Source organism: Cupressus sempervirens, chromosome 7 (genome assembly GCF_028749045.1).
Source record: "Cupressus sempervirens isolate cs-2001-9-10 chromosome 7, ASM2874904v1, whole genome shotgun sequence".
NCBI classification, from domain to species: Eukaryota; Viridiplantae; Streptophyta; class Pinopsida; order Cupressales; family Cupressaceae; genus Cupressus; species Cupressus sempervirens.
In genome coordinates, this window is record NC_143124.1 from 676,978,699 (window position 1) to 676,993,139 (window position 14,441).

The following is a 14,441-nucleotide window of genomic DNA, read 5'->3' on the forward strand; positions in this document are numbered from 1 at the left end:
GACTGTAGAATGATCTTAGCATTAAAAAGAAAACCAATGAGTGAATGATGAAATCTCAAGAAAGTATGAATTAATTGAATGAGAAAAATTAGTATAGACACAAAGGAAAAGCTAGATTAGGATATATAGAAGAAGGTGAATCATCTTAGCAAGGAGCTCAAAAGGACAAAAGACCTACTTGTAATCATTGTGGTAAGATAGATCATACATTGAACAAATGTTGGAGCAATGGCAAAGCAAAATTAAATTGAAAGTGTTACAGTTGTAATAAGCATAGACATAGAGAAAGTGAATGCATAGAGAAACCTAAGTTTGAAGGAACAAGTCATAATTGCAATAAACAAAGACACAAATTTTTAGAGTGCAAAACCAAGAAGTGGAACCCAACAGAATAAATTGTGAAAGCAATATATGGATGGGATTACAACACATGGTGAAAATATCACTACTGTGGTGAGTTTGGGAATGTTGGAGCAAACAGTGTGAAACATCACATGAGGAAAATATATACTACAAAGAGATGTTTTATTTGTATAGAACTTGGACACCTTGCCAAGAACTGTATGCACATAAGTAGAATCGAAGATGAAAAGAAAGCCAAAGCTGACAACATCATAAAATGAATGAGGCAAAAATGCTTGTAGAAATATCTAGAGAAGGAAAGACAAAGTCCTAAAATTTTTGACACCCAAAATGTGTTGGGTGGCCCAACCATTTCAACTTAGTTCCCTATGGAGATCACTGGAACTATGATTTAGAAGAAATCATCTAACATCAGTTCTAGTGAGCAAGTAGAAAGATCCATATCAACATTCAAGATGTATAAGGATCACCAAGTGATGATGGAAACTCAATACCTCACTAAGAAAGGTCAGGTTTCATATCATGTCAGGATGTAGACACCAAATTAGCAACTCTATCAAATACCAAGTTTAGACCAAATGGTGGTAATCTTATTGAGTTCAAAGTTCTCTAAGTTGGTAGTTCCTACCGAGTTAGGAGACCTTTTTGAGTTGAAGGTGTCTTCTGAGCATTAAAGAACAAACCGAGTGGAGGATAGCCTATCACCAAGTGAGTATGCATACAAATCATTAATGATGATCAAACTGAGGAAATTTGTTAAAAGGAAGAAATAAATTGCTTTATTTCACCATGAATTTTATAGAGCATAGAGAAAAGAGAAAATTCAAAGTCTCTGAGTGACCTAAGAAATTGTTGTTGAAGATTCTCCCATATTCAAAACCCTATCAAGTGATGGTATATTCAAGAAGCAAGGTCAAGAAAGGTTCAAAAGTGTTGGTTCATGGAGTAGATTGCAAGGCTCCCATACTTAAACTGAGTCCTTTAATTATAGAGACATTAGATCCCACTTGAGTGCAATCACAAATTCTACCTAAGGTATTTCTTGTCCATGATATCCATTTATTCTATCATCTTTCTATTCAAGAGCTTGGAACCCTAGACATGAATGAGGCATACAATTAACTTTGTGTGGATTCCATTATGAAACCTAAGTACAAACATTTGGAGACAAAGGGTTTGATGCATATATTGCATATGTTGAAGGATTTTCAAGTGAAATGGATCAGATTTATCCTAAACCATGTTCACAATGGATAGTTATTGCTAGATCATCCTATTCCAATAACCAAGAAGATGATACATAAGATCATTGGATTGCCCATGTTGAAAAAAGATAAGACCACTAAAACCCTAGGTCAGACATAACTGATAAAATAGACTCTTGCCAAGTGGGAGAGAGGAGGTATGAAGCTAAGTGGTGTAACTAACATGGAATTGAAGTTTGGGATCCATGTAATTTCTCATAAAATCTATAGCTTGAGCCGGTTGAACAATGTGTCATGTGAAGTGGTTGACCTAGCTTACAAGGTTGTGGAGAACAATCTATCTTTCGACCTTGCTGAGCTATTGCTAATTTAATTCAACAAGAACATGGAGAGCATCCAAGTGTCAAAGAACAATCCATGTAAGTTTGGTTCTCTCTTGACACATCTATTTTTCTACATTCATAAATTTTCCCTTCTAAAGGATTTGAAGTATGGAGGAAAGATATTCCAGTACTATATCAATAAATAAATTCATAATAGAAATGGGTGAGAATTTTAGTAGTATTATGGATAACTATTTTGAAACTTTCAAGGAGAAAATGTAGAGTAGATTTAGGATAGCCAAGAAACTTGTAGAAGACTATGAGGATGATATCTATTTCATGGTTGACTGTGACAAAGTTTACATTTAGGCAATCAGACCTAGAGTGGCATGGATTAAGCTTTTCAAATATGAAGTTAACATTGATGAAACTAAGGAAATCATTAAAGCTCTACTGAATGAGCCTATGAATCCTAAAGTCACTTATTTTGGAACATATGATGAAGCTAAGGCTAGAATTGAGTTTGAGATATAGCTACCTCAAGCAGTGAATAGAGCAAGGAAGAGGATAGAGAAAATAATCAAGAATACTAAGTCATCAAATTCTCCTCTTATAATTATTGAGGGGAAAGGAGATGATGTAGAAGATGAAGAGGATGAAGTAGAGGAAATTGAATCTAAGAAAGAAGATCCTCCCAAGAAGAAGGGGAAGTTTATTATAACTAGACATACTAAGTCCTCCCTTTTAGTGTTTACAAGAAGAACAAAAAAGTCCAAGAAGAAGCTGAAGTTGGGTGAAGATGAAGCTAAAAATTATTATCTTTAAGAGATCTACACCTACACTTCAAAAAAAATTGAATAAGATGGAAGAAGGAGTAGGCATGGCATGTTTTAAGTTTCTTAAGGATGACATTAGGAATGAAGAAGAGAAAAACTATATTGAGGATACCCTTATGGAAAAATTGGGTAAGTGGAAATACTCACCTTATGGGATTTCACAACAAATTTCTAATGAACTTTTGAAAATAGTTAAACCTAGATGGGATTGTGTAATGAAAACTGCTAAGGAAATTTGTGAATAAACTTTGAGATGGCTTATGCCGAGTCTCAGTGAGAAAGAGGTAAATGAATCCTTGAAGTAGAATGAGAAGAATATCAATCTCAAATTCAATACATGTCTGATATTGCTAAGGATATTGAATTTGCGATGCAGTCTACTACTACTAAATGGAAAAACATCTATGGGTTTCCCAAACCCAATGACTTTGTTGTGCATGTTGATGACAAATATGGTGAAGATGAGCATGCAAAAGAAGTAGAAATAAAGGATGATGAGATATATGATGTTGATTTTGATGATGAGGACGATGGTTAGGAAGCCATTGAGGAAAGTCTTCCAAAAATATAGAGCATTAAAGAAATTGATGCAAAGAAAATTGCAGCATTAGTTATGAAATATATTCCTCACTCTCCAAGCAAATCCTTAGTGTAATCACAGCTTAGAGAAGGCTTCTACCAAGTTGGTTGAGGTCAAAACTACTACAAAAAGCATACAATGAATCTCTAGACCTATACTACCAAGTGTTTCATTGATTGAAGTGCCCAATACTTCATCTACTAAGCAACTTGTTCTTCCAACATTAGGCTTGACCAAGAAACAACAAGGTATTCCAATTTTTAGTGCTATTTCTACATTTATTGCTATTCCATATATTTCTACAATTATTTTAAATTGAGTGTATCCATAACTCGTGCAATGATAGTTGAGAATCAGTGTCAACAAGGAATTGAAGTTCTCAATAAAGGAAAAGAAATTGTTTCATCAATAATTTCAAAGATAAAGGGTAAAGAGGAGCAAATTGATCTAGATGAGGACATTTTTATTCCAAATTTAGATATCTCTAACCTCACTCTTGATCAAATGGATACCCTAGGAGAACTCTTGAGGAAAAGGGCTAATCAACAGAAGCTTAGAGAAGAGTAGAAGAAGAAAAATCAAGTCCTTGAGGACATAAAAGGTATATTTGTTGATGAATTGAGTATTGAGGTTGATAGAAAACAACCTATTCTAGATCAATTAGCTAATATTTTCCATAAGTACAATGAGGAATTGAATGGACAGGAAAAACTATTGTAGAGAGCTGAAAGGAAATTTGTAAATAAAGTGTTGGAGAAAGTAGCACAAAAGATTTCTATAGATCAAGTAGAACTATCTAACATTCTTGATACATTAGAAACATCTTTTTGGGCATTCATTTTGCATGAGGTCAACGATAGGAATCCATTACGTAATTCCTCTCTTGAAAAAAAAATCTTTTTAAGGATCCACTCCAAGGTTCAATATTTGTCTTGTGATGTACCAAAATCTTCTTAGTAGAAGATAAATGTGAGTTTTCACAAGGAGGCCTTTGCAGGTTCTAAAAACTCTTTATCTCAGGATCGAAGTAAATCTATTCGCTGTCTCAAAATATCACACCAAAAGAGAATGATATTTTTGTATTTTCTATTTTTTTTAGGAATGCAGCTCTAACAATGCAGCTAATATGAGGTCCTATTTTAACAAGGGGTTATCAAAGAAAATAATGAAACTGAAAGCAAATAACATGAAATCAAATGACTTGAAATTGAAATTCCTAAATGGACATAAGCTATAGAACACAACACACTATGAGTTAAACCTTCGAAGAAATCGGTAGGAAACCAATGAAAACAAGAGCAGTGCTTCCTAGAATCCATTGATGTAATCATCAGTGAGAATATTTAACAAATCGAATGATGTTTCACTCTTCATCAAGTCACAAGGCCATGGAAAGTGTGCTCATGTGAGACAAAAAGCTATGTAGACACAATCAGGTGATCTCTTCTCAAGCTCGTTACGTCAATAGAATTCATATATCTATAGCAAACACCAGAACTAAAAGATTGCACAACCAAAAACTATGCAATAAAACTTTGGCTCAATCACAATCTCATGAATAAAATACACAAAATAATGATACGTTCGAGCAAGAATAAATACACTCCAAATGTGATCACCAAAAGCATAATTTAATTGCATAATAACAATGGCCCTTGTTACATTCTACAATGGGGTATTTATAAGAAATCATCTCCTCAATTTGTGTTGAGAGTGAGAGATATCTTCATGCAATAAAATACTTTTAAAACATTAAAACAAACTAAATATATAAAAACTAACAATCTAATTGGTACTTAGATGGACTCCATCCATATTTTATTCATTAATTGGATGCACGAGCACTTTACATGTCAAAAAAAATGAAAGCATGAGAGAGAAAGTAGGAGGAAGCCATCAATTGAAGTGGAAGTGCATGGAGGTGCCAAAAATAGAAGTTAGCCCTTTACTAGGCATGTGTCAGAGTTAAATTGCCATCAAAATGTGCTCTTGATGCATGGAAAGTGCTATTTTTAGAATTAATAGTCAACTATCAGTGCACCTCTAAATTGTGGAGCTACAAACTTATGGAGCTATGAACCTACAGATCTACAGAGCTGTGGATCTATGGAGCTATGAACTTGTGGACCTTGACTGAGTCAAAATCTCAAAATTTTACTCAGTGTCAAAATTGAAATCTTAGTAATCTTAACAGCATCTAGAAGATCTAAAGCCTCATACTTGTCCTTGACCTTCTGTCTATAGTTTTCCACCTCAATTCGAGTCTCTACAAAATCTCCAAGTTTGGTGTCCAACTCTAACAGTGCTTCCTCTATCCTAAAGGCTTGTTTGATGTCTTCATCACTGGATGCTTCCTCTAAAGTCTTCTTGAAATTCTCCATGAATACCTGAATTGGAAACAAATTCTCTCATTCATCTTCAAATATGTCTAAGCATGCATCATTGTACAACTTTTCTGCTCCCAAAATTTGGTCTTGGGCTTGGTCCTTGAGCCTATGTATCTCATCATGCAATGTTTCCATCACTTTATTTCCATCTGCAATCTTCTCTATCCAATCAACTATCATGTCTAACTCTTCTTTGGTATATACATCAATAAGAATGTGGTACCTTTGCCCTTTTATGGCTTCTAGAGTTTGCAAATCGTTGCTCCATGCCTGTACCTCATCCTTGATACTAAAGTCCTGCCTCAAAATTGCCACAATCTTATCCACATTCTCTTGCATAGCATGTAGCAACTTCAAACTTTCTATGATTATAGTGACACCTTTATCCTCAAGGCTATCCTACCAATCCTGACAAGATTTTAAAAATGGATTTAACTGTACACCTTTCCCTTCTCTAAGAATGGTATTCGAAGTCTCCTAAGAGCATTCAAGATCAAGAGGACTAATAACTTTGGCTAGATATCTCTTTAGGATCTCAACTTGCCTTCAAAGTGTTCTAATTTCAATCTCATCCTATTCCATGTGCCTGAGAACCTCTTTGAATCCCATAGTCATCATCTATCAAGATGTGTCTTGTGTAGGCTTTCCCAACATAATATCTTTCACTTCATAGTCCTCAAGACTAATAGTTTCTACATCTGTACCTTTAGGAGGGTGAGCTACTTGTGCAAATAAGTCCTAGTTCCATACAATAGTGATGAACACAAATGGTGTTGCATCATGTAATGGAGACTCAGGCTTTTTCAAGATCTCTGCAATATCACAAATATCATCCTCTGAAGCATGGAACTGATGCTTGGCACTTCTCATTATTTCTTTCCAAAACCATCTTGGGATATGTCTCTCTACAACCTTGGCTCTAGATGATGAAGGGATATGTTCAACTACCTCCTTCCCTTTATCATGCTTTCTCAGAGTCTCCTGCTATGAGGACTCTTCTTCTATAGTCTTGATATCTGTAGATCCTCTTGTAGTTTGATCCTTAACTTCTTGAGAAGGTTGTTGCACACATTCTGCTATCTATGCCTCTTTTGATGGCTCATCAGTAACCCTTGGTTCTGGTTGCTCTTGCAATGATGGTTCCTTTTGAATATTTTCCTCTTCTAAACTTGAAGGTGGAGGAGTTACTGAACCCTTATTTACCACCGTGACCTATGGTGGAGATGGACGAGTGAGAGGAGGACCTTGTGTTTTTGGTGGCATCTGCATCCAATATTGCTGTTGAAGTTCACCTGTAGGGGTGTCTCTGATCTTATCCCCAACTAACTCCATACCTACAGGCATGAAATCAAAATTTGGGATGGAGAGAACATCTTCACCTTGCTCCCTTAGCTCATTTACCCATCACTACACTTTGTCCTCCAAAGAAGAGAGTTCTAAAAGTTCTACTTGGGTGGGTGGTGGGGTATTTGTGGCACTCTTTCTTCTCTCCAATTCTGTGGCTTTTTCCAACCGAGTTCTCCTTTGTAGAGGCACTTGTTCCTCCTCTTCATTTGATTCTATTTCTTCCTCTGGAATGGTTTTGGGAATAGATGGATTAGGCACTAATCTCTTATTGACTCTTTGCCTCTTGTTCATCCTAACCTTGATCCTCTTTTGTCTCTTCAAAATTGTAGGAGAAGCAAACTCTTCTTGCACAGAAGGAATAGAGGTCTCTGGAATTTCTCCCTCTTCAGGTTGGCTTGGAAAAATAGGAGGCAACTAAGGTTCATCCTGGATTTGAGAGGCTCTAATACCTTGGGATTCTTGTGAGCTCTACTCATGTTGCGAAGAAGACACATGTTCTCTAACCTATTCTATCTGAATCCTCTAAGGAGAGGTTCTCTTCCTCTTTCTATTCCTTTCAGGAGGGGGATAATATCCCACTGGGCGATCAAGCTAGTAGACTGTCTCTGGCCTAATAGGAGACTGGAGTGCAAAGATAAGAATTGTGACTTTCCTTCCCTTACCCCTTTCTAGGCAAGCATGTGCATGGAAGATTACAGTATTAGGAATTGGATCAAGTGGAAAGGGTTTCTTAATCCAACTCTTTTTCATTTGAATGACATGTCTCGCTCGATGATTAATATCATCTCCTTCCTCTCTATCAATTTTTGCATTTGACATGGGTCTCTCACCAAATTTATCTACATTGAATAGGGGATCCAGTAGTTCCTCAGAGTCCTGTAACCTTATCTCATTAGGGATGGTCAAATGGAGAGCCTTTTCTGCTAGATACAAAGTCATCCTACAATAGTCTCTAATGCAAACATTGTAGTCATTTGTGGCATTCATCCAATGATCTTCAATGGCATCCTCATGATAGAAATCCTTTCCTACTAGGTTTTCCACTTTACCAATATTGTCAAAGAATGGCTAAGGAGAGTTATACTCTTCAAGAGGGTAGTTCTCCCATTCCCACTTGAAAGTTAGGATATCTTTATCTCTCTTCACTTGATATGCTCCTACGACAAAAGACCAATCACAACAAGGTCTCCATTGTATTTTGATCCTCTCATAAGCTGACTCAATCTACTGAGATATTTCCATTAGGACCAACTTGTTTCTTGGGTACCTTGGGAGTTTCTTTAGATTGATTGATGCACCACCTACCCAAATATATGTAAATGTTTGGAACTAGATGAAATATGCTTTGAGAGCTATGATTTGTGCCTTGACTTCCTTGGAAAATCTCTTCCTATAGTCCCTCTTGATGAAGCAAATGAATGCAAAGATGAAAGCATCATTCACAATTCTATACTCCTTGCTCTATAGTGAGAGCTTCTTATTCACCAACTAAGGATAGACTATGTATTGCCAAGCATGGGCTCCTTCATACTACCTTTCTTGTATAGCCTGAGATAGCTTGTTGCCCTCACTACAAGTAGGTAAACCACATAAGAAGTCATATAGAACTTCTTCTTGTCCTTTACCATCCTTAGCTACTTACACAAGTTTTCACTAAGTGTAGTGGCCCAATCGAGTGGCATCTTCACATGTCTGATGGTCTTAATGAAGTTGACCATGAAAGGAGCAAGATAACCTATTGTAGGTAAGCCCATGACTCTTAGGAGAATAATAGAGTATTCGATGTCATCCTTCATGTATCCTCATGTCATATCCACTTTGTTGATTGTGTTTCCCTGAGGTGGCTTCTCATGGAAGTATAAGGAATGTATGATGTCGATGGCTTCTTAGTGATGATCTTTATACCATCTTTCAACTGCTTCATAGGAAAGTCTGATGAACTAATCAACTCTAGGTAGATGAAAAACTCTCTTGATGTTGTTAGGTCGCAAATCTAAGATGACTTCTTTGGTGACACTCTTAACTACCCTCTGATCAGGAATAAAATTTTGAGATAGGGTCATGATCAACTCACCTGACTGTACTGACATAGGATGTGATACTGCATTCACTGATCTAGACCAGATCAATGTGGAAACCAAGGTTGACCTTTGTGTTGGATTGTTGCATACTCTTAGGAATTCTCATAAGTATGTGTGTTTGAGGTCAATATCTTTGATTTCAGCATACTCATCATGTAATCTTGATTTTGGGGTCACGCCTTGAAATTTGTAAACAACTGGTTTCGCTACTGCTCTGGATGTGGATGCCATTTGATTGTGTTACCTGCACATCACAAGAAAAAGAAAATACAATAAGTTATTAGATAGCAAAAAATAACATAAGAGGAAAAAAAAAAGTCCCCCTTGGGGACTTATTTATTTTTATTATATTATTATTTATTTATATATATATTTTAAAATTTATTTTATATATATATTTTCAAAAAAAGAAAAAGAAAAGCAATGTGGTACGTGCTCAATGTCGGCACAGTGTGCACCCTTGAGGGCGGTGTGATGTGTGCTCGAGGGTGGCATAACGCGTGCCCAAGGGCAGTGTTGTAGAGCCCTCTTGAGGGTGGTGTGGTGCATGCCTGCTTGAGGGAAGTGCTAAGAAGCCCACCCAAGGGTGGCATGGCATGTGGCCACCCAAGGGCAGTGAAGCAAAGCTCGCACCCTTAGGGGTGACACTGCGCACATGTAGTGCACGCGCTTGAGGGTAGCGTGACACACGCTTAAGGCTAGGGGGTGGGGGAGACTTACCCTCACTCCAAAAAAAGACTTGGAAAACAAATGAGGATGGAGGGGGGGGGGGGGGGGGGGTAAAAAGGGATTTATAGCCCTTGCCCCATTGTGCATGCCCTGCCTCGACGCACGTGCAGGGGTGTGTGAATTTTAATTTAATTTAATTTTTTTTTTTAAATTTTTTTTTGTGAAACTTGCATCTCAACCTTTTCAAATTTTCTAATGTTTTTGATGTTTTTGACTTTTCTATTATTTTTTGTCATTTTGTCATTTTTTGATTATTATTATTATTTTTTTAAAGTTTTTTTTTTTTCAAAATTTGATGCAACTTGTAAACAAATTTTCTTCTTCTGACTCTTGAATTGAGAGTTTGAGAGTCAAAAAAGTAGGGGGTCCCCATTCTTGACTAAGAATGGGGTGTGCGTTGTTGATACCACAACACATCTGTCAGTAATGTTGTTTCTTTATTTGTCAAATTAAGTGAGACATCTATCTTCACAAAGGAGATCAAGGATAAATTTTACAAGATAGATGAGGATATGAAGGCAAGTGCACACCAGCTATTACTTGATCCAAGTTATAGTCCTACACACTTCACAAGGATTAGATATATGACAAATCTCTAGGTAGAACTATTGAGGGAAGAAGCCAAAATCAAGGCCACACTTGTAGAAATTTAGGGAATGATTCTTCCAAACATGGATGTCCTACAAAAGCACATTGAACATGCAAAGACTCTCATCCTTGATAATAACTTCTCCATTTCTAACTACATGGTGGAATCGTCAACATAAGTATAGATAGCCTTGCATGCAAGTAAGGTATTACAAGAGAATTGGGACAAGACTATGGTACTAATTCTAAAGGTACATTCTAATTTCTTGTCACATTTTGGTATTAACTTGTAGATATTATACACATTTGGCATTTATGTCTAAAAGGGAGAGATGTAAATATGAAAAGGGGAAGAAGATAAAAAAATTATCTATATACATTATTATTAATAAAGAGGGATAAGTATACTATACTCCATATGTATGTACATGGGAGATATATATGTATGGGGGAGCAAAATAGTAATATTTAGATACTTGTACAGATAAGCATAAAATAACTTTACAAAAGCAATTTTGAAAAATCAGAAAAATAGAGTATTTTACCAAGCTACATCAGCAGGAAGTCAAAATTGAGTTGAAGACATAGAATGTTGATAAATGAAGTTTTTGACTTGTAATTTTGAGTATTTAGATTTTTGATATGATAAGTGTTTTTATCACTAATGCTAAAGGGGGAGATTGTTGAGATTAAGGTCAATTTTTCTATCAATGATTCAACACTTAGTCAAATGGTTACATTGCTATCAAGCTCTATAGTTTCTACTGAGCTTATCATTCATCCAATAGTGTTAACCAAGAGTCTCGGTTTCTACCAAGCTAAATAGTTAGTTTGCAATTCATGCCGAGCTTTATAGTATCTACCAAGCATCAAAGACATTTTTTAGTATAGCTTGAGCTTAGCAATGTCTACCAAGCTATCTAGTAGAAGTGATGACGACTCTAGTGTTAACCAAGTTTTGTAGTATTAACCAAATTCCACAGTGTCTACCAAGCTTGTAGGGTTAATGAGGTGAATCTAGTCTTGATTGATTAATGTAGTGTCAACCAAGTGATTAAGTTGTTATCGAGTTTCTTAGTGTTCACCTAGTCACATAGTGCTGATCAAGTTTGAGCTACTTGAAAGTGGTCAGTGTGGACCAAGCTTCAACTTCAACTGAGTGCCAAATTTTTCCAAGCATTGACAATGCTTTCTAAGTATCAAAACATCACCAAGTTTGTCTTTAGAACCTATGTTACAATAGTTGGGCTGACTTTGTGAATTATGATGAATTTGGTATTGGTGTTAACTTCAGTAAGTAGTTATTTGGATTGATATATATATATATATATATATATATATATATATATATATATATATATATATATATATATATATATATATATATATATATATATATAACTCATTGTATCATATCCAAGAATGAATGTGAAGAAGAATAAGAAGTATATGAGTGAAAATTAAAGAACGCTACAAGGGACAATAGGGATTTATCTATTACAACTAAGTGATCATTGTAATACAAGGAATCTCAATCAAAAAATCAGAGTTGTAGATTAGAGATCAACCACTGATTCATCCTAATATGTGTATCAATCAAATCCTTTAACCAAGTGGATTTAACAGTCTTTTTCTAAATCTCTTATCTAAGTGCATACTTCATTATATGTTTGTAAATCATTTAACAAGGTGGATCTCATAGTCCTCATTACTCCTAATAGGGAAAATCACTAGAAGTAATCAATTGTAAGCCTTAATAGGTTAACTTTATATTGTAGTACTAAAGCTTATGTATATCATCCCCACCCCAGTTTTACTTTCTAATTGGAAGGTTTCTAGGTCACCATATCTTGTGTCGAAGTGTTATGAATATTTTATTTCTTTCATTCTTTCATGCATGCAATTAGATTAGAATAATATATGAAGGATTACTGGTGAAATGAGTTAAAAGTTTATTGGTTCCCAATTCACCCCTCCCCTCTCAGTAACCCAACCTATATTATATTTCCAACATATATAGTCTAAAAGCTTCATTGTTGAAAAAGAGTGGACATAAAAGGAAATATGAGATAAGAAGAAAATAGTAAATACCGTGAGAGGTATTTGGTTAGAAACGAAAGGGAAGGAATCATCAAGAAAATGTAGACTGGTGCATTGTAGATAGGGCTAAGTAGAGGAGGGTGGTGATACAAAAGGTAGCAAAGTGAACACTGACATGATAATAGAAGATCATGATATCTTCTTTCCATACAATGGAGATATATTAGGAAAGATGTGCCATAGAAATTAGATCAATAGTTGATTGCTTTCTAATCATTGTAATCATTTTGTAAGCTCTTAATTGCACGTGCTTAAATAGAAAGTATATTTTAAATCCTCCAACAAGGTGCCTCTTAAAAAGAGTGCTTAATACCTCAACAAGGTAGCTTTGAAAAGCACATGTAATCCTAGAAAGTTGTAGACACTCTTAATCAAGCGTGTTCTCAGAAGGAACAAGTTGTAGCTCTTAATTGGGAAACCTTTTATTTGTAGTAAAAGGCTAGTGGGCATATTATCTCTACCATAGTTTTCATCCTCTTATCAAGGGTTTCCACATATGAATCTATGTGTCACTTGATGAAATCCTTTTTGTTTGAATTTACATGCTTTATCTTAGTGTATTTATTATTACTTTAGTAGTTAAGTGGTTGTTGTTTAGTCTTTTAAGAATGGTTGCAAGGAAAACTATTTTAAGTTTTCATATTGATTCCTCCTCTCTTTCAGTACTGATTGGGACCAACAATTGATATTAGAGCTCAAAACCTAACTATAACAATCCTAGTAGCTCAAGGGAAGATTAAATTCCATCCATGAAATATAAAATACAACTTGACAAAGCTCTTGACACTATTGAGGACCTAAAAGAAAAGATGAGAGAATCGCTATAGAAAAGAAATAAATTCATAAATAAACTTAGTGAGAGTCATAAAATCATTGAGAAAATGGATGAACATAGTGGAATAGATTGATTAAAGGGAATTATCACAGATCTTATGACCAACAATGAGAAGCTAAGAAAATCTATCTCATGATTGAAGAAGGAATTAGAACACACAAAAGAAAGCTAATTCAAGCACATAAGGATAAAGCTATGTTAGAAAGTAAAGTCTAGCAAGATAACTAGCAGTTGGGGGTGAATAAGCTATCCAACAATCAAATCATTTATTAACCTTATTAATCCTTAGCCATGTGAATAATATAATCTACAACCATAATAAAATATACATACACAACAACACCAGATATTTTAACTAGGGAAACCTTTGATTAGAGGGAAAACCATGGTGGGGATGGTACCCACAAAGTGATGTACTAATATAAAAGTTCCTTATAAGTGGATGGAATCTGTTAGGAGCTAATGATATACATTCAATACATATCAATCCCTATTAAGAGACTTTGAATCCTTGTTAGGAGATTCTATCCCTATTAGGAGTTGTGCCAACCCTATTAGGAGTTGTAGAAGGTGTTGACATTTAGTCAAGTTTGCTATTAGTAACAACACTTATTTAGATTCTGAGTTTAGTGTTTGCCAAGTACTATAATTCAGACCGAGTAGTTCAATATTTGCCAAGTACTATAGTTTAGATTGAGCAGTTCATTGTTTTCCAAGCTTTATAGTTTCTATTGAGTTAATAGCTTAAGTCAAGTGAAGTTAGTGTTAATCAAGTTGAATGGAAAATAGTGTCTACTGAGTATAGTTGTGGTAAATAGGGAATGTAGTTTATACCAATTTAAACAGTATCTACCAAGTCACCAGTGTATACTGAGTTCAAAACTATGTTGAAGTGATTAGTATGGACTGAGCCTCTACTTCTACCGATTGCATGATGATGCTGAGTAATGACAGTGTATACCATGTATCAAAACTTCACCAAATTAGTTTTCAAAACTTGAGTATTTACATTTGGGACGACTTTGTGATATTGGTGTTCACTTGTGTAATGGATGACTTTGTAATTA